Below are 27,310 nucleotides of genomic sequence, written 5' to 3' on the forward strand. Positions count from 1 at the left end.
TTGATGCTTAAATCCACAGTATACAAGGTGTGAAGCTGTCGACGGCCATCCTAAGCTTAACGCGCCTGCTCTCGTCAGATCGCAGACTGGTACAGATCTTAGGGCCCGGTAAGTACTGGCATGGGACACTGGCTGGGAATCCCGGCTGCCGTTGACATTTTGCTCTGTTGCCGCCTTCCGTTCCGATTCCGAAAAGGATTTATTGATGCTTAAATGCACAGTATACAAAGTGTGAAGCTGTCAACGGCCATCCTAAGCTGAACGCGCCTGCTCTCGTCAGATCGCAGACTGATACCCAGCTTAGGGCCTGGTAAGTACCAGCATGGGAGACTGGCTGGGAATCCCGGGTGCAGTTGACATTTTGCTCTGTTGCCGCCTTTCTCTCCGATTAAAAAAAATATTTATTGATGCTTAAATCCACAGTATACAAGGCTTGAAGATGTCAACGGCCATCCTAAGCTGAACGCGCCTGCTCTCGTCAGATCGCAGACTGCTACCCAGCTTAGGGCCCGGTAAGTACTGGCATGGGAGACTGGCTGGGAATCCTGGGTGCTGTTGACATTTTGCTCTATTGCTGCCTTCCGCTCCGATTCAGAAAAGAATTTATTGATGCTTAAATCCACAGTATACAAGGTGTGAAGCTGTCGACGGCCATCCTAAGCTTAACGCGCCTGCTCTCGTCAGATCGCAGACTGGTACAGATCTTAGGGCCCGGTAAGTACCGGCATGGGACACTGGCTGGGAATCCCGACTGCCGTTGACATTTTGCTCTGTTGCCGCCTTCCGTTCCGATTCCGAAAAGGATTTATTGATGCTTAAATGCACAGTATAAAGGGCAAAAAGCTGTCAACGGCCATCCTAAGCTGAACGCGCCTGCGCTCGTCAGATCACAGACTGCTACCCAGCTTAGGGCCCGGTAAGTACCAGCATGGGAGACTGGCTGGGAATCCCAGGTGTCGTTGACCTTTTGCTCTGTTGCCGCCTTCCGCTCCGATTCCGAAAAGGATTTATTGATGCTTAAATGCACAGTATAAAAAGCATGAAGCTGTCAATGGCGACCCTAAGCTGAACGCGCCTGCTCTCGTCAGATCGCAGACTGCTACCCAGCTTAGGGCCCGGTAAGTACTGGCATGGGAGACTGGCTGGGAATCCCGGTTGCCATTGACAATTTGCTCTATTGCTCGAATTCCGAAAAGAATTTATTGATGCTTAAATCCACAGTATACAGGGTGTGAAGATGTCTACGGCCATCCTAAGATGAATGCGCCTGTTCTCGTCAGATAGCAGACTGCTACCCAGCTTCGGGCCCGGTAAGTAACAGCATGGGAGACTGGCTGGGAATCCCGGGTGCAGTTGACAATGTAATCTGTTGCCGCCTTCCGCTCCGATTCGGAAAAGGATTTATTGATGCTTAAATGCACAGTATACAAGGCAAGAAGATGTCAACGGCCGTCCTAAGCTGAACGCACCTGCTCTCGTCTGAGCGAAGACTGCTACCCAGCTTTGGGCCTGGTAAGTACCAGCATGGGAGACTGGCTGGGAATCCCGGGTGCAGCTGACATGTTGCTCTGTTTCTGCTCCGATTCCGAAAATTATTTATTGATGCTTAAATCCACAGTATACAAAGTGTGAAGCTGTCAACGGCCATCCTAAGCTTAACGCGCCTGCTCTCGTCAGATCGCAGACTGGTACAGATCTTAGGGCCCGGTAAGTACCGGCATGGGACACTGGCTGGGAATGCCCGGCTGCTGTTGACATTTTGCTCTGTTGCCGCCTTCCGTTCCGATTCCGAAAAGGATTTATTGATGCTTAAATGCACAGTAGAAAGGGCGAGAAGCTGTCAACGGCCATCCTAAGCTGAACGCGCCTGCTCTCGTCAGATCGCAGACTGCTACCCAGCTTAGGGCCCGGTAAGTAACAGCATGGGAGACTGGCTGGGAATCCCAGGTGTCGTTGACATTTTGCTCTGTTGCCGCCTTCCGCTCAGATTCCGAAAAGGATTTATTGATGCTTAAATCCACAGTATACAGGGTGTGAAGATGTCTACGGCCATCCTAAGATGAATGCGCCTGTTCTCGTCAGATCGCAGACTGCTACCCAGCTTCGGGCCTGGTAAGTAACAGCATGGGAGACTGGCTGGGAATCCCGAGTGCAGTTGACATTTTGCTCTGTTTCTGCTCAGATTCCGAAAAGGATTTATTGATGCTTAAATCCACAGTATACAGGGTGTGAAGATGTCTACGGCCATCCTAAGCTGAACGCGCCTGCTCTCGTCAGATCGCAGACTGCTAACCAGCTTAGGGCCTGGTAAGTACCAGCATGGGAGACTGGCTGGGAATCCCGGGAGCAGTTGACATTTTAATCTGTTGCCGCCTTCCGCTCCGATTCGGAAAAGGATTTAATGATGCTTAAATCCACAGTATACAGGGTGTGAAGCCATCTACGGCTATCCTAAGCTGAATGTGCCTGTTCTTGTCAGTTCGCAGACTGCTGCCCGGCAAGTACGGGCATGGGAGACTGGCTGGCAATCCCAGGTGCTATTGCCATTTTGCTCTGTTGCCGCCTTCCTCTCCGATTCCGAAAAGGATTTATTGATGCTTAAATGCACAGTATACAAGGCGAGAAGATGTCAACGGCCGTCCTAAGCTGAACGCGCCTGCTCTCGTCAGATCGAAGACTGCTAGCCAGCTTTGGGCCTGGTAAGTACCAGCATGGGAGACTGGCTGGGAATCCCGGGTGCAGCTGACATTTTAATCTGTTGCCGCATTCCGCTCCGATTTGGAAAAGGATTTATTGATGCTTAAATCCACAATATACAGGGTGTGAAGCTGTCAACGGCAATCCTAAGCCTGAACGTGCCTGCTCTCCTCAGATCGCAGACTGCTGCCCGGTAAGTACCAGCATGGGAGACTGGCTGGGAATCCCAGGTGTTGTTGACATTTTGCTCTGTTGCCGCCTTCCGCTCCGATTCCGAAAAGGATTTATTGATGCTTAAATCCACAGTATACAGGGTGTGAAGCCGTCTACGGCTATCCTAAGCTGAATGCGCCTGTTCTTGTCAGATCGCAGACTGCTGCCCGGCATGTACGGGCATGGGAGACTGGCTGGCAATCCAAGGTGCTATTGACATTTTGCTCTGTTGCCGCCTTCCTCTCTGATTAAAAAAAATATTTATTGATGCTTAAATCCACAGTATACAAGGCGTGAAGATGTCAACGGCCATCCTAAGCTGAACGCGCCTGCTCTCGTCAGATCGCAGACTGCTACGCAGCTTAGGGCCCAGTAAGTACCGGCATGGGAGACTGGCTGGGAATCCCGGGTGCAGTTGCTATTTTGCTCTGTTGCCGCCTTCCGTTCCGATTCCGAAAAGGATTTATTGATGATTAAATGCACAGTATAAAAAGCATGAAGCTGTCAATGGCCATCCTAAGCTGAACTCGCCTGCTCTCGTCAGATCGCAGACTGCTACCCAGCTTAGGGCCCGGTAAGTACTGGCATTTGAGACTGGCTGGGAATCCAGGGTGCTGTTGACATATTGCTCTATTGCTGCCTTCCGCTCCGATTCCGAAAAGAATTTATTGATGCTTAAATCCACAGTATACAAGGTGTGAAGCTGTCGACGGCCATCCTAAGCTTAACGCGCCTGCTCTTGTCAGATCGCAGACTGGTACAGATCTTAGGGCCCGGTAAGTACCGGCATGGGACACTGGTTGGGAATCCCGGCTGCCGTTGACATTTTGCTCTGTTGCCGCCTTCCGTTCCGATTCCGAAAAGGATTTATTGATGCTTAAATGCACAGTATAAAGGGCGAGAAGCTGTCAACGGCCATCCTAAGCTGAACGCGCCTGCTCTCGGCAGATCACAGACTGCTACCCAGCTTAGGGCCCGGTAAGTACCAGCATGGGAGACTGCCTGGGAATCCCAAGTATTGTTGACATTTTGCTCTGTTGCCGCCTTCCGCTCCGATTCCGAAAAGGTTTTATTGATGCTTAAATCCACAGTATACACGGTGAGAAGATGTCTACGGCCATCCTAAGCTGAATGTGCCTGTTCTTGTCAGATCGCAGACTGCTACCCAGCTTAGGGCCTGGTAAGTACCAGCATGGGAGACTGGCTGGGAATCCCGGGTGCAGTTGACATTTTAATCTGTTGCCGCCTTCCGCTCCGATTCGGAAAAGGATTTATCGATGCTTAAATGCACAATATACAGGGTGTGAAGCTGTCAACGGCCATCCTAAGCTGAACGCGCCTGCTCTCGTCAGATCGCAGACTGCTACCCAGCTTAGGGCCTGGTAAGTACCAGCATGGGAGACTGGCTGGGAATCCCAGGTGTTGTTGACATTTTGCTCTGTAGCCGCCTTCCGCTCCGATTCCGAAAAGGATTTATTGATGCTTAAATCCACAGTATACAGGGTGTGAAGCCGTCTACGGCTATCCTAAGCTGAATGTGCCTGTTCTTGTCAGATCGCAGACTGCTGCCCGGCAAGTACGGGCATGGGAGACTGGCTGGCAATCCAAGGTGCTATTGCCATTTTGCTCTGTTGCCGCCTTCCTCTCCGATTCCGAAAAGGATTTATTGATGCTTAAATGCACAGTATAAAAAGCATGAAGCTGTCAATGGCCATCCTAAGCTGAACGTGCCTGCTCTCGTCAGATCGCAGACTGCTACCCAGCTTAGGGCCTTGTAAGTTCCAGCATGGGAGACTGGCTGGGAATCCCGGGTGCAGTTGACATTTTAATCTGTTGCCGCCTTCTGCTCCGATTCGGAAAAGGATTTATTGATGCTTAAATGCACAGTATAAAGGGCGTGATGCTGTCAACGGCCATCCTAAGCTGAACACGCCTGCTCTCGTCAGATTGCAGACTGCTACCCAGCTTAGGGCCTGGTAAGTACCAGCATGGGAGACTGGCTGGGAATCTCAGGTGTTGTTGGCATTTAGCTTTGTAGCTCTGTAGACATTTTGCTCCGATTCCGAAAAGGATTTATTGATGCTTAAATCCACAGTATACAGGGTGTGAAGCCGTCTACGGCTATCCTAAGCTGAATGCGCCTGTTCTTGTCAGATCGCAGACTGCTGCCCGGCAAGTACGGGCATGGGAGACTTGCTGGCAATCCAAGGTGCTATTGACATTTTGCTCTGTTGCCGCCTTCCTCTCCGATTAAAAAATAATATTTATTGATGCTTAAATCCACAGTATACAAGGCATGAAGATGTCAATGGCCATCCTAAGCTGAACGCGCCTGCTCTCGTCAGATCGCAGACTGCTACCCAGCTTAGGGCCCGGTAAGTACTGGCATGGGAGACTGGCTGGGAATCCCGGGTGCCGTTGACTTTTTGCTCTATTGCTGCCTTCCGCTCCGATTCCGAAAATAATTTATTGATGCTTAAAACCACAGTATACAAGGTGTGAAGCTGTCGACGGCCATCCTAAGCTTAACGCGCCTGCTCTCGTCAGATCGCAGACTGGTACAGATCTTAGGGCCCGGTAAGTACCGGCATGGGACACTGGCTGGGAATCCCGGCTGCCGTTGACATTTTGCTCTGTAGCCGCCTTCCGTTCCGATTCCGAAAAGGATTTATTGATGCTTAAATGCACAGTATACAAAGTGTGAAGCTGTCAACGGCCATCCTAAGCTGAACGCGCCTGCTCTCGTCAGATCGCAGACTGCTACCCAGCTTAGGGCCCGGTAAGTACCAGCATGGGAGACTGGCTGGGAATCCTGGGTGCAGTTGACATTTTAATCTGTTGCCGCCTTCCGCTCCGATTCGGAAAAGGATTTATTGATGCTTAAATGCACAGTATAAAGGGCGTGAAGCCGTCAACGGCCATCCTAAGCTGAACGCGCATCCTCTCGTCAGATCGCAGACTGCTAACCAGCTTAGGGCCCGGTAAGTACCTGCATGGGAGACTGGCTGGGAATCCCAGGTGTTGTTGACATTTTGCTCTGTAGCCGCCTTCCGCTCCGATTCCGAAAAGGATTTATTGATGCTTAAATCCACAGTATACAGGGTGTGAAGCCGTCTACGGCTATCCTAAGCTGAATGTGCCTGTTCTTGTCAGATCGCAGACTGCTGCCCGGCAAGTACGGGCATGGGAGACTTGCTGGCAATCCAAGGTGCTATTGACATTTTGCTCTGTTGCCGCCTTCCTCTCCGATTCCGAAAAGGATTTATTGATGCTTAAATCCACAGTATACAGGGTGTGAAGCCGTCTACGGCTATCCTAAGCTGAATGCGCCTGTTCTTGTCAGATCGCAGACTGCTGCCCGGCAAGTACGGGCATGTGAGACTGGCTGGCAATCCAAGGTGCTATTGACATTTTGCTCTGTTGCCGCCTTCCTCTCCGATTAAAAAAAATATTTATTGATGCTTAAATCCACAGTATACAAGGCATAAAGTTGTCAATGGCCATTCTTAGCTGAACGCGCCTGCTCTCGTCAGATCGCAAACTGCTACCCAGCTTAGGGCCTGGTAAGTACTGGCATGGGAGACTGGCTGGGAATCCCGGGTGCCGTTGACATTTTGCTCTATTGCTGCCTTCCGCTCCGATTCCGAAAATAATTTATTGATGCTTAAACCCACAGTATACAAGGTGTGAAGCTGTCGACGGGCATCCTAAGCTTAACGCGCCTGCTCTCGTCAGATCGCAGACTGGTACAGATCTTAGGGCCCGGTAAGTACCGGCATGGAACACTGGCTGGGAATCCCGGCTGCCGTTGACATTTTGCTCTGTTGCCGCCTTCCGTTCCGATTCCGAAAAGGATTTATTGATGCTTAAATGCACAGTATACAAAGTGTGAAGCTGTCAACGGCCATCCTAAGCTGAACGCGCCTGCTCTCGTCAGATCGCAGACTGCTACCCAGCTTAGGGCCTGGTAAGTACCAGCATGGGAGACTGGCTGGGAATCCCGGGTGCAGTTGACATTTTAATCTGTTGCCGCCTTCCGCTCCGATTCGGAAAAGGATTTATTGATGCTTAAATGCACAGTATAAAGGGCGTGAAGCAGTCAACGGCAATCCTAAGCTGAACGCGCATGCTCTCGTCAGATCGCAGACTGCTACCCAGCTTAGGGCCCGGTAAGTACCAGCATGGGAGACTGGCTGGGAATCCCAGGTGTTGTTGACATTTTGCTCTGTAGCCGCCTTCCCCTCCGATTCCGAAAAGGATTTATTGATGCTTAAATCCACAGTATACAGGGTGTGAAGCCGTCTACGGCTATCCTAAGCTGAATGTGCCTGTTCTTGTCAGATCGCAGACTGCTGCCCGGCAAGTACGGGCATGGGAGACTTGCTGGCAATCCAAGGTGCTATTGACATTTTGCTCTGTTGCCGCCTTCCTCTCCGATTCCGAAAAGGATTTATTGATGCTTAAATGCACAGTATAAAGGGCATGAAGCTGTCAATGGCCATCCTAAGCTGAACGCGCCTGCTCTCGTCAGATCGTAGACTGCTACCCAGCTTAGGGCCTGGTAAGTACCAGCATGGGAGACTGGCTGGGAATCTCAGGTGTTGTTGACATTTTGCTCTGTAGCTATGTAGACATTTTGCTCCGATTCCGAAAAGGATTTATTGATGCTTAAATCCACAGTATACAGGGTGTGAAGCCATCTACAGCTATTCTAAGCTGAATGCGCCTGTTCTTGTCAGATCGCAGACTGCTGCCCGGCAAGTACGGGCATGGGAGAATGGCTGGCAATCCAAGGTGCTATTGACATTTTGCTCTGTTGCCGCCTTCCTCTCCGATTAAAAAAAATATTTATTGATGCTTAAATCCACAGTATACAGGGTGTGAAGCCATCTACGGCTATCCTAAGCTGAATGCGCCTGTTCTTGTCAGATCGCAGACTGCTGCCCGGCAAGTACGGGCATGGGAGACTGGCTGGCAATCCAAGGTGCTATTGACATTTTGCTCTGTAGCCGCCTTCCGAAAAGGATTTATTGATGCTTAAATCCACAGTATACAGGGTGTGAAGCCGTCTACGGCTATCCTAAGCTGAATGTGCCTGTTCTTGTCAGATCGCAGACTGCTGCCCGGCAAGTACAGGCATGGGAGACTGGATGGCAATCCAAGGTGGTATTGACATTTTGCTCTGTTGCCGCCTTCCTCTCCTTTTCCGAAAAGGATTTATTGATGCTTAAATCCACAGTATACAAGGTGTGAAGCTGTCGACGGCCATCCTAAGCTTAACGCGCCTGCTCTCGTCAGATCGCAGACTGGTACAGTACTTAGGGCCCGGTAGGTACCGGCATGGGACACTGGCTGGGAATCCCGGCTGCCGTTGACATTTTGCTCTGTTGCCGCCTTCCGTTCCGATTCCGAAAAGGATTTATTGATGCTTAAATCCACAGTACACAGGGTGTGAAGATGTCTACGGCCATCCTAAGCTGAATGCGCCTGTTCTCGTCAGATCGCAGACAGCTACCCAGCTTCAGGCCTGGTAAGTACCAGCATGGGAGACTGGCTGGGAATCCCGAGTGCAGTTGACATTTTGCTCTGTTTCTGCTCCGATTCCGAAAATTATTTATTGATGCTTAAATCCACAGTATACAAAGTGTGAAGCTGTCAACGGCCATCCTAAGCTGAACGCGCCTGCTCTCGTCAGATCGCAGACTGCTACCCAGCTTAGGGCCTGGTAAGTACCAGCATGGGAGACTGGATGGGAATCCCGGGTGCAGTTGCCATTTTAATCTGTTGCCGCCTTCCGCTCCGATTCAGAAAAGGATTTATTGATGCTTAAATCCACAATATACAGGGTGTGAAGCTGTCAACGGCCATCCTAAGCCGGAACGTGCCTGCTCTCCTCAGATCGCAGACCGCTGCCCAGGAGATACCGGCATGGGAGACTGGCTGGCAATCCAAGGTGCCATTGACATTTTGCTCTGTTGCCGCCTTGCTCTCCGATTAATAAAAATATTTATTATTGCTTAAATCCACAATATACAAGGCGTAAAGATGTCAACAGCCATCCTAACCTGAACGCGCCTGCTCTCGTCAGATCGCAGACTGCTACCCAGCTTAGGGCCCAGTAAGTACCGACATGGGAGACTGGCTGGGAATCCCGGGTGCAGTTGACATTTTGCTCTGTTTCTGCTCCGATTCCGAAAATTATTTATTGATGCTTAAATCCACAGTATACAAAGTGTGAAGCTGTCAACGGCCATCCTAAGCTTAACACGCCTGCTCTCGTCAGATCGCAGACTGCTACCCAGCTTAGGGCCTGGTAAGTACCAGCATGGGAGACTGGCTGGGAATCCCGAGTGCAGTTGACATTTTGCTCTGTTTCTGCTCCGATTCCGAAAATTATTTATTGATGCTTAAATCCACAGTATACAAAGTGTGAAGCTGTCAACGGCCATCCTAAGCTGAACGCGCCTGCTCTCGTCAGAATGCAGACTGCTTCCCAGCTTACGGCCTGGTAAGTACCAGCATGGGAGACTGGATGGGAATCCCGGGTGCAGTTGCCATTTTAATCTGTTGCCGCCTTCTGCTCCGATTCGGAAAAGGATTTATTGATGCTTAAATCCACAATATTCAGGGTGTGAAGATGTCTACGGCCATCCTAAGCTGAATGCGCCTGTTCTCGTCAGATCGCAGACTGCTACCCAGCTTCGGGCCTGGTAAGTACCAGCATGGGAGACTGGCTGGGAATCACGGGTGCAGATGACATTTTAATCTTTTGCCGCATTCCACTCCGATTCGGAAAAGGATTTATTGATGCTTAAATGCACAGTATAAAGGGAGTGAAGCTGTCAACGGCCATCCTAAGCTGAACGCGCCTGCTCTCGTCAGATTGCAGACTGCTACCCAGCTTAGGGCTCGGTAAGTACCAGCATGGGAGACTGGCTGGGAATCCCAGGTGTTGTTGACATTTTGCTCTGTAGCCGCCTTCCGAAAAGGATTTATTGATGCTTAAATCCACAGTATACAGGGTGTGAAGCCGTCTACGGCTATCCTAAGCTGAATGTGCCTGTTCTTGTCAGATCGCAGACTGCTGCCCGGCAAGTACAGGCATGGGAGACTGGCTGGCAATCCAAGGTGCTATTGACATTTTGCTCTGTTGCCGCCTTCCTCTCCTTTTCCGAAAAGGATTTATTGATGCTTAAATCCACAGTATACAAGGTGTGAAGCTGTCGACGGCCATCCTAAGCTTAACGCGCCTGCTCTCGCCAGATCGCAGACTGGTACAGTACTTAGGGCCCGGTAGGTACCGGCATGGGACACTGGCTGGGAATCCCGGCTGCCGTTGACATTTTGCTCTGTTGCCGCCTTCCGTTCCGATTCCGAAAAGGATTTATTGATGCTTAAATCCACAGTATACAGGGTGTGAAGATGTCTACGGCCATCCTAAGCTGAATGCGCCTGTTCTCGTCAGATCGCAGACTGCTACCCAGCTTCAGGCCTGGTAAGTACCAGCATGGGAGACTGGCTGGGAATCCCGAGTGCAGTTGACATTTTGCTCTGTTTCTGCTCCGATTCCGAAAATTATTTATTGATGCTTAAATCCACAGTATACAAAGTGTGAAGCTGTCAACGGCCATCCTAAGCTGAACGCGCCTGCTCTCGTCAGATCGCAGACTGCTACTCAGCTTAGGGCCTGGTAAGTACCAGCATGGGAGACTGGATGGGAATCCCGGGTGCAGTTGCCATTTTAATCTGTTGCCGCCTTCCGCTCCGATTCAGAAAAGGATTTATTGATGCTCAAATCCACAATATACAGGGATGGGAGACTGGCTGGCAATCCAAGGTGCCATTGACATTTTGCTCTGTTGCCGCCTTCTTCTCCGAATAATAAAAATATTTATTGATGCTTAAATCCACAATATACAAGGCGTAAAGATGTCAATGGCCATCTTAAGCTAAACGTGCTTGCTCTCGTCAGATCGCAGACTGCTACCCAACTTAGGGCCCAGTAAGTACTGGCATGGGAGACTGGCTGGGAATCCCGGGTGCCGTTGACATTTTGCTCTATTGCTGCCTTCCGCTCCGATTCCGAAAATAATTTATTGATGCTTAAATCAACAGTATACAAGGTGTGAAGCTGTCGACGGCCATCCTAAGCTTAACGCGCCTGCTCTCGTCAGATCGCAGACTGGTACAGATCTTAGGGCCCGGTAAGTACCGGCATGGGACACTGGCTGGGAATCCCGGCTGCCGTTGACATTTTGCTCTGTTGCCGCCTTCCGTTCCGATTCCGAAAAGGATTTATTGATGCTTAAATGCACAGTATAAAGGGCGAGAAGCAGTCAACGGCCATCCTAAGCTGAATGCGCCTGCTCTCGTCAGATCGCAGACTGCTACTCAGCTTAGGGCCCGGTAAGTACCAGCATGGGAGACTGGCTGGGAATCCCAGGTGTCGTTGACATTTTGCTCTGTTGCCGCCTTCCGCTCCGATTCCAAAAAGGATTTATTGATGCTTAAATCCACAGTATACAGGGTGTGACGATGTCTACGGCCATCCTAAGCTGAATGCGCCTGTTCTCGTCAGATCGCAGACTGCTACCCAGCTTCGGGCCTGGTAAGTACCAGCATGGGAGTCTGGGTGGGAATCCCGGGTGCAGTTGACATTTTGCTCTGTTTCTGCTCCGATTCCGAAAATTATTTATTGATGCTTAAATCCACAGTATACAAAGTGTGAAACTGTCAACGGCCATCCTAAGCTGAACGTGCTTGCTCTCCTCAGATCGCAGACTGCTGCCTGGCAGATACAGGCATGGGAGACTGGCTGGCAATCCAAGGTGCCATTGACATTTTGCTCAGTTGCCGCCTTCTTCTCCGAATAATAAAAATATTTATTGATGCTTAAATCCACAATATACAAGGCGTAAAGATGTCAACGGCCATCCTAAGCTGAACGTGCCTGCTCTCGTCAGATCGCAGACTGCTGCCCTGTAGTTACCGGCATGGGAGACTGGCTGGCAATCCAAGGTGCCATTGACATTTTGCTCAGTTGCCGCCTTCTTCTCCGAATAATAAAAATATTTATTGATGCTTAAATCCACAATATACAAGGCGTAAAGATGTCAACGGCCATCCTAAGCTGAACGTGCTTGCTCTCGTCAGATCGCAGACTGCTACCCAGCTTAGGGCCCAGTAAGTACCGGCATGGGAGACTGGCTGGGAATCCCGGATGCAGTTGACATTTTGCTCTGTTGCCGCTTTCCGTTCCGATTCCGAAAAGGATTTATTGATGCTTAAATGCACAGTATAAAGTGCGAGAAGCTGTCAACGGCCATCCTAAGCTGAACGCGCCTGCTCTCGTCAGATCGCAGACTGTTACCCAGCTTAGGGCCCGGTAAGTACCAGCATTGGAGACTGACTGGGAATCCCAGGTGTCGTTGACATTTTGCTCTGTTGCCGCCTTCTGCTCCGATTCCGAAAAGGATTTATTGATGCTTAAATCCACAGTATACAGGGTGTGAAGATGTCTACGGCCATCCTAAGCTGAATGTGCCTGTTCTCGTCAGATCGCAAACTGCTACCCAGCTTCGGGCTTGGTAAGTACCAGCATGGGAGACTGGCTGGGAATCCCGGGTGCAGTTGACATTTTGCTCTGTTTCTGCTCCGATTCCGAAAATTATTTATTGATGCTTAAATCCACAGTATACAAAGTGTGAAGCTGTCAACGGCCATCCTAAGCTGAACGTGCCTGCTTTTGTCAGATCGCAGACTGCTACCCAGCTTAGGGCCTGGTAAGTACCAGCATGGGAGACTGGCTGGAATCCCGGGTGCAGTTGACCTTTTAATCTGTTGCCGCCTTCCGCTCCGATTGGGAAAAGGATTTATTGATGCTTAAATCCACAATATACAGGGTGTGAAGCTGTCAACGGCCAACCTAAGCTGAACGTGTCTGCTCTCCTCAGATCGCAGACTGCTGCCCGGCAGATACCGGCATGGGAGACTGGCTGGCAATCCAAGGTGCCGTTGACATTTTGCTATGTTGCCGCCTTCCTCTCCGATTAATAAAAATATTTATTGATGCTTAAATCCACAATATACAAGGCGTGAAGATGTCAACGGCCATCCTAAGCTGAACGCGCCTGCTCTCGTCAGATCGCAGACTGCTTCCCAGTTTAGGGCCCGGTAAGTACTGGCATGGGAGACTGGCTGGGAATCCCAGGTGTCGTTGACATTTTGCTCTGTTGCCGCCTTCCGCTCCGATTCCGAAAAGGATTTATTGATGCTTAAATCCACCATATACAGTATACAGTGTGTGAAGATGTCTACGGCCATCCTAAGCTGAATGCGCCTGTTCTCGTCAGATCGCAGACTGCTACCCAGCTTCGGGCCTGGTAAGTACCAGCATGGGAGACTGGCTGGGAATCCCGGGCGCAGTTGACATTTTGCTCTGTTTCTGCTCCGATTCCGAAAATTATTTATTGATGCTTAAATCCACAGTATACAAAGTGTGAAGCTGTCAACTGCCATCCTAAGCTGAACGCGCCTGCTCTCGTCAGATCGCAGACTGGTACAGATCTTAGGGCCCGGTAAGTACCGGCATGGGACACTGGCTGGGAATCCCGGCTGCCGTTGACATTTTGCTCTGTTGCCGCCTTCCGTTCCGTTCCGAAAAGGATTTATTGATGCTTAAATGCACAATATACAAAGTGTGAAGCTGTCAACGGCCATCCTAAGCTGAACGCGCCTGCTCTCGTCAGATCGCAGACTGCTGGCCGGCAAGTACGGGCATGGGAGACTGCCTGGCAATCCAAGGTGCTATTGACATTTTGCTCTGTTGCCGCCTTCCTCTCCGATTAAAAAAAATATTTATTGATGCTTAAATCCACAGTATACAAGGCGTGAAGATGTCAACGGCCATCCTAAGCTGAACGCGCCTGCTCTCGTCAGATTGCAGACTGCTACGCAGCTTAGGGCCCAGTAAGTACCGGCATGGGAGACTGGCTGGGAATCCCGGGTGCAGTTGACATTTTGCTCTGTTGCCGCCTTCCGTTCCGATTCCGAAAAGGATTTATTGATGCTTAAATGCACAGTATAAAAAGCATGAAGCTGTCAATGGCCATCCTAAGCTGAACGTGCCTGCTCTCGTCAGATCGCAGACTGGTACAGATCTTGGGGCCCGGTAAGTACCGGCATGGGACACTGGCTGGGAATCCTGGCTGCCGTTGACATTTTGCTCTGTTGCCGCCTTCCGTTCCGATTCCGAAAAGGATTTATTGATGCTTAAATGCACAGTATAAAGGGCGAGAAGCTGTCAACGGCCATCCTAAGCTGAACGCGCCTGCTCTCGTCAGATTGCAGACTGCTACCCAGCTTAGGGCCCGGTAAGTACCAGCATGGGAGACTGACTGGGAATCCCAGGTGTCGTTGACATTTTGCTCTGTTGCCGCCTTCTGCTCCGATTCCGAAAAGGATTTATTGATGCTTAAATGCACAGTATAAAGGGCGAGAAGCTGTCAACGGCCATCCTAAGCTGAATGCGCCTGTTCTCGTCAGATCGCAGACTGCTACCCAGCTTCGGGCCTGGTAAGTACCAGCATGGGAGACTGGCTGGGAATCCCGGGTGCAGTTGACATTTTGCTCTGTTTCTGCTCCGATTCCGAAAATTATTTATTGATGCTTAAATCCACAGTATACAAAGTGTGAAACTGTCAACGGCCATCCTAAGCTGAACGTGCTTGCTCTCCTCAGATCGCAGACTGCTGCCCGGCAGATACAGGCATGGGAGACTGGCTGGCAATCCAAGGTGCCATTGACATTTTGCTCTGTTGCCGCCTTCTTCTCCGAATAATAAAAATATTTATTGCTGCTTAAATCCACAATATACAAGGCGTAAAGATGTCAACGGCCATCCTAAGCTGAACGTGCCTGCTCTCGTCAGATCGCAGACTGCTGCCCTGTAGTTACCGGCATGGGAGACTGGCTGGCAATCCAAGGTGCCATTGACATTTTGCTCTGTTGCCGCCTTCCTCTCCGATTAATAAAAATATTTATTGATGCTTAAATCCACAATATACAAGGCGTGAAGATGTCAACGGCCATCCTAAGCTGAACGCGCCTGCTCTCGTCAGATCGCAGACTGCTACCCAGCTTAGGGCCCAGTAAGTACCGGCATGGGAGACTGGCTGGGAATCCCGGATGCAGTTGACATTTTGCTCTGTTGCCGCTTTCCGTTCCGATTCCGAAAAGGATTTATTGATGCTTAAATGCACAGTATAAAGTGCGAGAAGCTGTCAACGGCCATCCTAAGCTGAACGCGCCTGCTCTCGTCAGATCGCAGACTGCTACCCAGCTTAGGGCCCGGTAAGTACCAGCATTGGAGACTGACTGGGAATCCCAGGTGTCGTTGACATTTTGCTCTGTTGCCGCCTTCTGCTCCGATTCCGAAAAGGATTTATTGATGCTTAAATCCACAGTATACAGGGTGTGAAGATGTCTACGGCCATCCTAAGCTGAATGTGCCTGTTCTCGTCAGATCGCAAACTGCTACCCAGCTTCGGGCCGGGTAAGTACCAGCATGGGAGACTGGCTGGGAATCCCGGGTGCAGTTGACATTTTGCTCTGTTTCTGCTCCGATTCCGAAAATTATTTATTGATGCTTAAATCCACAGTATACAAAGTGTGAAGCTGTCAACGGCCATCCTAAGCTGAACGCACCTGCTCTCGTCAGATCGCAGACTGCTACCCAGCTTAGGGCCTGGTAAGTACCAGCATGGGAGACTGGCTGGAATCCCGGGTGCAGTTGACGTTTTAATCTGTTGCCGCCTTCATACAGGGTGTGAAGCTGTCAACGGCCATCCTAAGCTGAACGGGTCTGCTCTCCTCAGATCGCAGACTGCTGCCCGGGAGATACCGGCATGGGAGACTGGCTGGCAATCCAAGGTGCTATTGACATTTTGCTATGTTGCCGCCTTCCTCTCCGATTAATAAAAATATTTATTGATGCTTAAATCCACAATATACAAGGCGTGAAGATGTCAACGGCCATCCTAAGCTGAACGCGCCTACTCTCGTCAGATCGCAGACTGCTACCCAGCTTAGGGCCCGGTAAGTACTGGCATGGGAGACTGGCTGGGAAACCCGGTTGCCGTTGACATTTTGCTCTATTGCTGCCTTCCGCTCCGATTCCGAAAATAATTTATTGATGCTTAAATCCACAGTATACAAGGTGTGAAGCTGTCGACGGCCATCCTAAGCTTAACGCGTCTGCTCTCGTCAGATCGCAGACTTTTACCCAGCTTAGGGCCTGGTAAGTACCAGCATGGGAGACTGGCTGGGAATCTCAGGTGTTGTTGACATTTTGCTCTGTAGCTCTGTAGACATTTTGCTCCGATTCCGAAAAGGATTTATTGATGCTTAAATCCACAATATACAGGGTGTGAAGCCGTCTACGGCTATCCTAAGCTGAATGCGCCTGTTCTTGTCAGATCGCACACTGCTGCCCGGCAAGTACGGGCATGGGAGACTGGCTGGCAATCCAAGGTGCTATTGTCATTTTGCTCTGTTGCCGCCTTCCTCTCCGATTAAAAAAAAATATTTATTGATGCTTAAATCCACAGTATACAAGGTGTGAAGCTGTCGACGGCCATCCTAAGCTTAACGCGCCTGCTCTCGTCAGATCGCAGACTGGTACAGATCTTAGGGCCCGGTAAGTACCGGCATTGGACACTGGCTGGGAATCCCGGCTGCCGTTGACATTTTGCTCTGTTGCCGCCTTCCGCTCCGATTCGGAAAAGGATTTATTGATGCTTAAATGCACAGTATAAAGGGCGTGAAGCTGTCAACGGCCATTCTAAGCTGAACGCTCCTGCTCTCGTCAGATCGCAGACTGCTACCCAGCTTAGGGCCTGGTAAATACCAGCATGGGAGACTGGCTGGGAATCTCAGGTGTTGTTGACATTTTGCTCTGTAGCTCTGTAGACATTTTGCTCCGATTTCGAAAAGGATTTATTGATGCTTAAATCCACAGTATACAGGGTGTGAAGCCGTCTACGGCTATTCTAAGCTGAATGCGCCTGTTCTTGTCAGATCGCAGACTGCTGCCCGGCAAGTACGGGCATGGGAGACTGGCTGGCAATCCAAGGTGCTATTGACATTTTGCTCTGTTGCCGCCTTTCTCTCCGATTAAAAAACAATATTTATTGATGCTTAAATCCACAGTATACAAGGCGTGAAGATGTCAACGGCCATCCTAAGCTGAACGCGCCTGCTCTCGTCAGATCGCAGACTGCTACGCAGCTTAGGGCCCAGTAAGTACCGGCATGGGAGACTGGCTGGGAATCCCGGGTGCAGTTGACATTTTGCTCTGTTGCCGCCTTCTGTTCCGATTCCGAAAAGGATTTATTGATGCTTAAATGCACAGTATAAAAAACACGAAGCTGTCAAAGGCCATCCTAAGCTGAACGCGCCTGCTCTTGTCAGATCGCAGACTGCTACCCAGCTTAGGGCCCGGTAAGTACTGGCATGGGAGACTGGCTGAGAATCCCGGTTGCCATTGCCATTGACATCTTGCTCTATTGCTGCCTTCCGCTCCGATTCCGAAAAGAATTTATTGATGCTTAAATCCACAGTATACAAGGTGTGAAGCTGTCGACGGCCATCCTAAGCTTAACGCGCCTGCTCTCGTCAGATCGCAGACTGGTACAGATCTTAGGGCCCGGTAAGTACCGGCATGGGACACTGGCTGGGAATCTAGGCTGCCGTTGACATTTTGCTCTGTTGCCGCCTTCCGTTCCGATTCCGAAAATAATTTATTGATGCTTAAATCCACAGTATACAAGGTGTGAAGCTGTCGACGGCCATCCTAAGTTTAACGCGCCTGCTCTCGTCAGATCGCAAACTGGTACAGATCTTAGGGACCGGTAAGTACCGGCATGGGACACTGGCTGGGAATCCCGGCTGCCGTTGACATTTTGCTCTGTTGCCGCGTTCCGTTCCGATTCCGAAAAGGATTTATTGATGCTTAAATGCACAGTATACAAAGTGTGAAGCTGTCAATGGCCATCCTAAGCTGAACGCGCCTGCTCTCGTCAGATCGCAGACTGATACCCAGCTTAGGGCCTGGTAAGTACCAGCATGGGAGACTGGCTGGGAATCCCGGGTGCCGTTGCCATTTTAATCTGTTGCCGCCTTCCGCTCCGATTCGGAAAAGGATTTATTGATGCTTAAATGCACAGTATAAAGGGCGTGAAGCCGCCAACGGCCATCCTAAGCTGAACGCGCCAGCTCTCGTCAGATCGCAGACTGCTACCCAGCTTAGGGCCCGGTAAGTACCAGCATGGGAGACTGGCTGGGAATCCCAGGTGTTGTAGACATTTTGCTCTGTAGCCGCCTTCCGCTCCGATTCCGAAAAGGATTTATTGATGCTTAAATCCACAGTATACAGGGTGTGAAGCATTCTACGGCTATCCTAAGCTGAATGCGCCTGTTCTTGTCAGATCGCAGACTGCTGCCCGGCAAGTACGGGCATGGGAGACTGGCTGGCAATCCAAGGTGCTATTGAAATTTTGCTCTGTTGCCGCCTTCCTCTCCGATTTATAAAAATATTTATTGATGCTTAAATCCACAGTATACAAGGCGTGAAGATGTCAACGGCCATCCTAAGCTGAACGCACCTGTTCTCGTCAGATCGCAGACTGCTACGCAGCTTAGGGCCCAGTAAGTACCGGCATGGGAGACTGGCTGGGAATCCCGGGTGCAGTTGACAATTTGCTCTGTTGCCGCCTACCGTTCCGATTCCGAAAAGGATTTATTGATGCTTAAATGCACAGTATAAAAAGCATGAAGCTGTCAATGGCCATCCTAAGCTGAATGCGCCTGCTCTTGTCAGATCGCAGACTGCTACCCAGCTTAGGGCCTGGTAAGTACCAGCCTGGGAGACTGGCTGGGAATCCTGGGTGCCGTTGACATTTTAATCTGTTGCCGCCTTCCGCTCCGATTCGGAAAAGGATTTATTGATGCTTAAATGCACAGTATAAAGGGCGTGAAGCCGTCAACGGCCATCCTAAGCTGAACGCGCCAGCTCTCGTCAGATCGCAGACTGCTACCCAGCTTAGGGCCCGGTAAGTACCGGCATGAGAGACTGGCTGGGAATCCCGGGTGCTGTTGACAATTTGCTCTGTTGCCGCCTTCCGTTCCGATTCCGAAAAGGATTTATTGATGCTTAAATGCACAGTATAAAAAGCATGAAGCTGTCAATGGCCATCCTAAGCTGAATGCGCCTGCTCTTGTCAGATCGCAGACTGCTACCCAGCTTAGGGCCTGGTAAGTACTGGCATGGGAGACTGGCTGGGAATCCCGGGTGCTGTTTACATTTTGCTCTATTGCTGCCTTCCGCTCCGATAAGAATTTATTGATGCTTAAATCCACAGTATACAAGGTGTGAAGCTGTCGACGGCCATCCTAAACTTAACGCGCCTGCTCTCGTCAGATCGCAGACTGGTACAGATCTTAGGGCCCGATAAGTACCGGCATGGTACACTGGCTGGGAATCCCGGCTGCCGTTGACATTTTGCTCTGTTGCCGCCTTCCGTTCCGATTCCGAAAAGGATTTATTGATGCTTAAATGCACAGTATAAAGGGCGAGAAGCTGTCAACAGCCATCCTAAGCTGAACGCGCCTGCTCTCGTCAGATCGCAGACTGCTACCCAGCTTAGGGCCTGGTAAGTGCCAGCATGGGAGACTGGCTGGGAATCCCAAGTGTCGTTGACATTTTGCTCTGTTGCCGCCTTCCGTTCCGATTCCGAAAAGGATTTATTGATGCTTAAATGCACAGTATAAAGGGCGAGAAGCAGTCAACGGCCATCCTAAGCTGAATGCGCCTGCTCTCGTCAGATCGCAGACTGCTACTCAGCTTAGGGCCCGGTAAGTACCAGCATGGGAGACTGGCTGGGAATCCCAGGTGTCGTTGACATTTTGCTCTGTTGCCGCCTTCCCCTCCGATTCCAAAAAGGATTTATTGATGCTTAAATCCACAGTATACAGGGTGTGACGATGTCTACGGCCATCCTAAGCTGAATGCGCCTGTTCTCGTCAGATCGCAGACTGCTACCCAGCTTCGGGCCTGGTAAGTACCAGCATGGGAGTCTGGGTGGGAATCCCGGGTGCAGTTGACATTTTGCTCTGTTTCTGCTCCGATTCCGAAAATTATTTATTGATGCTTAAATCCACAGTATACAAAGTGTGAAACTGTCAACGGCCATCCTAAGCTGAACGTGCTTGTTCTCCTCAGATCGCAGACTGCTGCCCGGCAGATACAGGCATGGGAGACTGGCTGGCAATCCAAGGTGCCATTGACATTTTGCTCAGTTGCCGCCTTCTTCTCCGAATAATAAAAATATTTATTGATGCTTAAATCCACAATATACAAGGCGTAAAGATGTCAACGGCCATCCTAAGCTGAACGTGCCTGCTCTCGTCAGATCGCAGACTGCTGCCCTGTAGTTACCGGCATGGGAGACTGGCTGGCAATCCAAGGTGCCATTGACATTTTGCTCTGTTGCCGCCTTCCGCTCCGATTCCGAAAAGGATTTATTGATGCTTAAATCCACCATATACAGTATACAGTGTATGAAGATGTCTACGGCCATCCTAAGCTGAATGCGCCTGTTCTCGTCAGATCGCAGACTGCTACCCAGCTTCGGGCCTGGTAAGTACCAGCATGGGAGACTGGCTGGGAATCCCGGGTGCAGTTGACATTTTGCTCTGTTTCTGCTCCGATTCCGAAAATTATTTATTGATGCTTAAATCCACAGTATACAAAGTGTGAAGCTGTCAACGGCCATCCTAAGCTGAACGCGCCTGCTCTCGTCAGATCGCAGACTGGTACAGATCTTAGGGCCCGGTAAGTACCGGCATGGGACACTGGCTGGGAATCCCGGCTGCCGTTGACATTTTGCTCTGTTGCCGCCTTCCGTTCCGTTCCGAAAAGGATTTATTGATGCTTAAATGCACAATATACAAAGTGTGAAGCTGTCAACGGCCATCCTAAGCTGAACGCGCCTGCTCTCGTCAGATCGCAGACTGCTGGCCGGCAAGTACGGGCATGGGAGACTGCCTGGCAATCCAAGGTGCTATTGACATTTTGCTCTGTTGCCGCCTTCCTCTCCGATTAAAAAAAATATTTATTGATGCTTAAATCCACAGTATACAGGGCGTGAAGATGTCAACGGCCATCCTAAGCTGAACGCGCCTGCTCTCGTCAGATCGCAGACTGCTACGCAGCTTAGGGCCCAGTAAGTACCGGCATGGGAGACTGGCTGGGAATCCCGGGTGCAGTTGACATTTTGCTCTGTTGCCGCCTTCCGTTCCGATTCCGAAAAGGATTTATTGATGCTTAAATGCACAGTATAAAAAGCATGAAGCTGTCAATGGCCATCCTAAGCTGAACGTGCCTGCTCTCGTCAGATCGCAGACTGGTACAGATCTTGGGGCCCGGTAAGTACCGGCATGGGACACTGGCTGGGAATCCTGGCTGCCGTTGACATTTTGCTCTGTTGCCGCCTTCCGTTCCGATTCCGAAAAGGATTTATTGATGCTTAAATGCACAGTATAAAGGGCAAGAAGCTGTCAACGGCCATCCTAAGCTGAACGCGCCTGCTCTCGTCAGATTGCAGACTGCTACCCAGCTTAGGGCCCGGTAAGTACCAGCATGGGAGACTGACTGGGAATCCCAGGTGTCGTTGACATTTTGCTCTGTTGCCGCCTTCTGCTCCGATTCCGAAAAGGATTTATTGATGCTTAAATCCACAGTATACAGGGTGTGAAGATGTCTACGGCCATCCTAAGCTGAATGCGCCTGTTCTCGTCAGATCGCAGACTGCTACCCAGCTTCGGGCCTGGTAAGTACCAGCATGGGAGACTGGCTGGGAATCCCGGGTGCAGTTGACATTTTGCTCTGTTTCTGCTCCGATTCCGAAAATTATTTATTGATGCTTAAATCCACAGTATACAAAGTGTGAAACTGTCAACGGCCATCCTAAGCTGAACGTGCTTGCTCTCCTCAGATCGCAGACTGCTGCCCGGCAGATACAGGCATGGGAGACTGGCTGGCAATCCAAGGTGCCATTGACATTTTGCTCTGTTGCCGCCTTCTTCTCCGAATAATAAAAATATTTATTGCTGCTTAAATCCACAATATACAAGGCGTAAAGATGTCAACGGCCATCCTAAGCTGAACGTGCCTGCTCTCGTCAGATCGCAGACTGCTGCCCTGTAGTTACCGGCATGGGAGACTGGCTGGCAATCCAAGGTGCCATTGACATTTTGCTCTGTTGCCGCCTTCCTCTCCGATTAATAAAAATATTTATTGATGCTTAAATCCACAATATACAAGGCGTGAAGATGTCAACGGCCATCCCAAGCTGAACGCGCCTGCTCTCGTCAGATCGCAGACTGCTACCCAGCTTAGGGCCCAGTAAGTACCGGCATGGGAGACTGGCTGGGAATCCCGGATGCAGTTGACATTTTGCTCTGTTGCCGCTTTCCGTTCCGATTCCGAAAAGGATTTATTGATGCTTAAATGCACAGTATAAAGTGCGAGAAGCTGTCAACGGCCATCCTAAGCTGAACGCGCCTGCTCTCGTCAGATCGCAGACTGCTACCCAGCTTAGGGCCCGGTAAGTACCAGCATTGGAGACTGACTGGGAATCCCAGGTGTCGTTGACATTTTGCTCTGTTGCCGCCTTCTTCTCCGATTCCGAAAAGGATTTATTGATGCTTAAATCCACAGTATACAGGGTGTGAAGATGTCTACGGCCATCCTAAGCTGAATGTGCCTGTTCTCGTCAGATCGCAAACTGCTACCCAGCTTCGGGCCTGGTAAGTACCAGCATGGGAGACTGGCTGGGAATCCCGGGTGCAGTTGACATTTTGCTCTGTTTCTGCTCCGATTCCGAAAATTATTTATTGATGCTTAAATCCACAGTATACAAAGTGTGAAGCTGTCAACGGCCATCCTAAGCTGAACGCGCCTGCTCTCGTCAGATCGCAGACTGCTACCCAGCTTAGGGCCTGGTAAGTACCAGCATGGGAGACTGGCTGGAATCCCGGGTGCAGTTGACATTTTAATCTGTTGCCGCCTTCATACAGGGTGTGAAGCTGTCAACGGCCATCCTAAGCTGAACGGGTCTGCTCTCCTCAGATCGCAGACTGCTGCCCGGGAGATACCGGCATGGGAGACTGGCTGGCAATCCAAGGTGCTATTGACATTTTGCTACGTTGCCGCCTTCCTCTCCGATTAATAAAAATATTTATTGATGCTTAAATCCACAATATACAAGGCGTGAAGATGTCAACGGCCATCCTAAGCTGAACGCGCCTACTCTCGTCAGATCGCAGACTGCTACCCAGCTTAGGGCCCGGTAAGTACTGGCATGGGAGACTGGCTGGGAAACCCGGTTGCCGTTGACATTTTGCTCTATTGCTGCCTTCCGCTCCGATTCCGAAAATAATTTATTGATGCTTAAATCCACAGTATACAAGGTGTGAAGCTGTCGACGGCCATCCTAAGCTTAACGCGCCTGCTCTCGTCAGATCGCAGACTTTTACCCAGCTTAGGGCCTGGTAAGTACCAGCATGGGAGACTGGCTGGGAATCTCAGGTGTTGTTGACATTTTGCTCTGTAGCTCTGTAGACATTTTGCTCCGATTCCGAAAAGGATTTATTGATGCTTAAATCCACAATATACAGGGTGTGAAGCCGTCTACGGCTATCCTAAGCTGAATGCGCCTGTTCTTGTCAGATCGCACACTGCTGCCCGGCAAGTACGGGCATGGGAGACTGGCTGGCAATCCAAGGTGCTATTGTCATTTTGCTCTGTTGCCGCCTTCCTCTCCGATTAAAAAAAAATATTTATTGATGCTTAAATCCACAGTATACAAGGTGTGAAGCTGTCGACGGCCATCCTAAGCTTAACGCGCCTGCTCTCGTCAGATCGCAGACTGGTACAGATCTTAGGGCCCGGTAAGTACCGGCATTGGACACTGGCTGGGAATCCCGGCTGCCGTTGACATTTTGCTCTGTTGCCGCCTTCCGCTCCGATTCGGAAAAGGATTTATTGATGCTTAAATGCACAGTATAAAGAGCGTGAAGCTGTCAACGGCCATTCTAAGCTGAACGCGCCTGCTCTCGTCAGATCGCAGACTGCTACCCAGCTTAGGGCCTGGTAAATACCAGCATGGGAGACTGGCTGGGAATCTCAGGTGTTGTTGACATTTTGCTCTGTAGCTCTGTAGACATTTTGCTCCGATTTCGAAAAGGATTTATTGATGCTTAAATCCACAGTATACAGGGTGTGAAGCCGTCTACGGCTATTCTAAGCTGAATGCGCCTGTTCTTGTCAGATCGCAGACTGCTGCCCGGCAAGTACGGGCATGGGAGACTGGCTGGCAATCCAAGGTGCTATTGACATTTTGCTCTGTTGCCGCCTTCCTCTCCGATTAAAAAAAATATTTATTGATGCTTAAATCCACAGTATACAAGGCGTGAAGATGTCAACGGCCATCCTAAGCTGAACACGCCTGCTCTCGTCAGATCGCAGACTGCTACGCAGCTTAGGGCCCAGTAAGTACCGGCATGGGAGACTGGCTGGGAATCCCGGGTGCAGTTGACATTTTGCTCTGTTGCCGCCTTCTGTTCCGATTCCGAAAAGGATTTATTGATGCTTAAATGCACAGTATAAAAAACACGAAGCTGTCAAAGGCCATCCTAAGCTGAACGCGCCTGCTCTTGTCAGATCGCAGACTGCTATCCAGCTTAGGGCCCGGTAAGTACTGGCATGGGAGACTGGCTGAGAATCCCGGTTGCCATTGCCATTGACATCTTGCTCTATTGCTGCCTTCCGCTCCGATTCCGAAAAGAATTTGTTGATGCTTAAATCCACAGTATACAAGGTGTGAAGCTGTCGACGGCCATCCTAAGCTTAACGCGCCTGCTCTCGTCAGATCGCAGACTGGTACAGATCTTAGGGCCCGGTAAGTACCGGCATGGGACACTGGCTGGGAATCTAGGCTGCCGTTGACATTTTGCTCTGTTGCCGCCTTCCGTTCCGATTCCGAAAATAATTTATTGATGCTTAAATCCACAGTATACAAGGTGTGAAGCTGTCGACGGCCATCCTAAGTTTAACGCGCCTGCTCTCGTCAGATCGCAAACTGGTACAGATCTTAGGGACCGGTAAGTACCGGCATGGGACACTGGCTGGGAATCCCGGCTGCCGTTGACATTTTGCTCTGTTGCCGCGTTCCGTTCCGATTCCGAAAAGGATTTATTGATGCTTAAATGCACAGTATACAAAGTGTGAAGCTGTCAACGGCCATCCTAAGCTGAACGCGCCTGCTCTCGTCAGATCGCAGACTGATACCCAGCTTAGGGCCTGGTAAGTACCAGCATGGGAGACTGGCTGGGAATCCCGGGTGCCGTTGACATTTTAATCTGTTGCCGCCTTCCGCTCCGATTCGGAAAAGGATTTATTGATGCTTAAATGCACAGTATAAAGGGCGTGAAGCCGCCAACGGCCATCCTAAGCTGAACGCGCCAGCTCTCGTCAGATCGCAGACTGCTACCCAGCTTAGGGCCCGGTAAGTACCAGCATGGGAGACTGGCTGGGAATCCCAGGTGTTGTAGACATTTTGCTCTGTAGCCGCCTTCCGCTCCGATTCCGAAAAGGATTTATTGATGCTTAAATCCACAGTATACAGGGTGTGAAGCATTCTACGGCTATCCTAAGCTGAATGCGCCTGTTCTTGTCAGATCGCAGACTGCTGCCCGGCAAGTACGGGCATGGGAGACTGGCTGGCAATCCAAGGTGCTATTGAAATTTTGCTCTGTTGCCGCCTTCCTCTCCGATTTAAAAAAATATTTATTGATGCTTAAATCCACAGTATACAAGGCGTGAAGATGTCAACGGCCATCCTAAGCTGAACGCACCTGTTCTCGTCAGATCGCAGACTGCTACGCAGCTTAGGGCCCAGTAAGTACCGGCATGGGAGACTGGCTGGGAATCCCGGGTGCAGTTGACAATTTGCTCTGTTGCCGCCTACCGTTCCGATTCCGAAAAGGATTTATTGATGCTTAAATGCACAGTATAAAAAGCATGAAGCTGTCAATGGCCATCCTAAGCTGAATGCGCCTGCTCTTGTCAGATCGCAGACTGCTACCCAGCTTAGGGCCTGGTAAGTACCAGCCTGGGAGACTGGCTGGGAATCCTGGGTGCCGTTGACATTTTAATCTGTTGCCGCCTTCCGCTCCGATTCGGAAAAGGATTTATTGATGCTTAAATGCACAGTATAAAGGGCGTGAAGCCGTCAACGGCCATCCTAAGCTGAACGCGCCAGCTCTCGTCAGATCGCAGACTGCTACCCAGCTTAGGGCCCGGTAAGTACCGGCATGAGAGACTGGCAGGGAATCCCGGGTGCTGTTGACAATTTGCTCTGTTGCCGCCTTCCGTTCCGGTTCCGGTTCCGGTTCCGATTCCGAAAAGGATTTATTGATGCTTAAATGCACAGTATAAAAAGCATGAAGCTGTCAATGGCCATCCTAAGCTGAATGCGCCTGCTCTTGTCAGATCGCAGACTGCTACCCAGCTTAGGGCCTGGTAAGTACTGGCATGGGAGACTGGCTGGGAATCCCGGGTGCTGTTTACATTTTGCTCTATTGCTGCCTTCCGCTCCGATAAGAATTTATTGATGCTTAAATCCACAGTATACAAGGTGTGAAGCTGTCGACGGCCATCCTAAGCTTAACGCGCCTGCTCTCGTCAGATCGCAGACTGGTACAGATCTTAGGGCCCGGTAAGTACCGGCATGGTACACTGGCTGGGAATCCCGGCTGCCGTTGACATTTTGCTCTGTTGCCGCCTTCCGTTCCGATTCCGAAAAGGATTTATTGATGCTTAAATGCACAGTATAAAGGGCGAGAAGCTGTCAACAGCCATCCTAAGCTGAACGCGCCTGCTCTCGTCAGATCGCAGACTGCTACCCAGCTTAGGGCCTGGTAAGTGCCAGCATGGGAGACTGGCTGGGAATCCCAAGTGTTGTTGACATTTTGCTCTGTTGCCGCCTTCCTCTCCGATTTAAAAAAATATTTATTGATGCTTAAATCCACAGTATACAAGGCATGAAGATGTCAACGGCCATCCTAAGCTGAACGCGCCTGTTCTCGTCAGATCGCAGACTGCTACGCAGCTTAGGGCCCAGTAAGTACCGGCATGAGAGACTGGCTGGGAATCCCGGGTGCAGTTGACAATTTGCTCTGTTGCCGCCTTCCGTTCCGATTCCGAAAAGGATTTATTGATGCTTAAATGCACAGTATAAAAAGCATGAAGCTGTCAATGGCCATCCTAAGCTGAATGCGC

At 50.3% G+C, this 27,310-nt stretch overlaps 14 pseudogenes; all 14 read left to right on the forward strand.

Annotated features, from left to right (window-relative positions):
* The first annotated feature begins 441 nt into the window (after positions 1-441).
* LOC130324630 (5S ribosomal RNA) lies at positions 442-561 on the forward strand (annotated as a pseudogene).
* A 1,675-nt stretch (positions 562-2,236) lies between these two features.
* LOC130346232 (5S ribosomal RNA) lies at positions 2,237-2,356 on the forward strand (annotated as a pseudogene).
* Positions 2,357-4,221: 1,865 nt separating this feature from the next.
* On the forward strand, positions 4,222-4,341 carry LOC130315420 (5S ribosomal RNA; annotated as a pseudogene).
* An 873-nt stretch (positions 4,342-5,214) lies between these two features.
* Positions 5,215-5,334, forward strand: LOC130352409 (5S ribosomal RNA; annotated as a pseudogene).
* Positions 5,335-6,402: 1,068 nt separating this feature from the next.
* LOC130335423 (5S ribosomal RNA) lies at positions 6,403-6,522 on the forward strand (annotated as a pseudogene).
* Positions 6,523-6,806: 284 nt separating this feature from the next.
* Positions 6,807-6,926, forward strand: LOC130351227 (5S ribosomal RNA; annotated as a pseudogene).
* Positions 6,927-11,245: 4,319 nt separating this feature from the next.
* On the forward strand, positions 11,246-11,365 carry LOC130352982 (5S ribosomal RNA; annotated as a pseudogene).
* An 859-nt stretch (positions 11,366-12,224) lies between these two features.
* On the forward strand, positions 12,225-12,344 carry LOC130323298 (5S ribosomal RNA; annotated as a pseudogene).
* Positions 12,345-14,211: 1,867 nt separating this feature from the next.
* On the forward strand, positions 14,212-14,331 carry LOC130352075 (5S ribosomal RNA; annotated as a pseudogene).
* Positions 14,332-15,190: 859 nt separating this feature from the next.
* On the forward strand, positions 15,191-15,310 carry LOC130329229 (5S ribosomal RNA; annotated as a pseudogene).
* Positions 15,311-19,750: 4,440 nt separating this feature from the next.
* On the forward strand, positions 19,751-19,870 carry LOC130352994 (5S ribosomal RNA; annotated as a pseudogene).
* A 1,654-nt stretch (positions 19,871-21,524) lies between these two features.
* On the forward strand, positions 21,525-21,644 carry LOC130352077 (5S ribosomal RNA; annotated as a pseudogene).
* An 859-nt stretch (positions 21,645-22,503) lies between these two features.
* LOC130329240 (5S ribosomal RNA) lies at positions 22,504-22,623 on the forward strand (annotated as a pseudogene).
* A 2,639-nt stretch (positions 22,624-25,262) lies between these two features.
* Positions 25,263-25,382, forward strand: LOC130316726 (5S ribosomal RNA; annotated as a pseudogene).
* Positions 25,383-27,310: the final 1,928 nt, after the last annotated feature.

The sequence above is a fragment of the Hyla sarda genome, chromosome 1 (assembly GCF_029499605.1).
Source record: "Hyla sarda isolate aHylSar1 chromosome 1, aHylSar1.hap1, whole genome shotgun sequence".
Lineage (NCBI taxonomy): Eukaryota > Metazoa > Chordata > Amphibia > Anura > Hylidae > Hyla > Hyla sarda.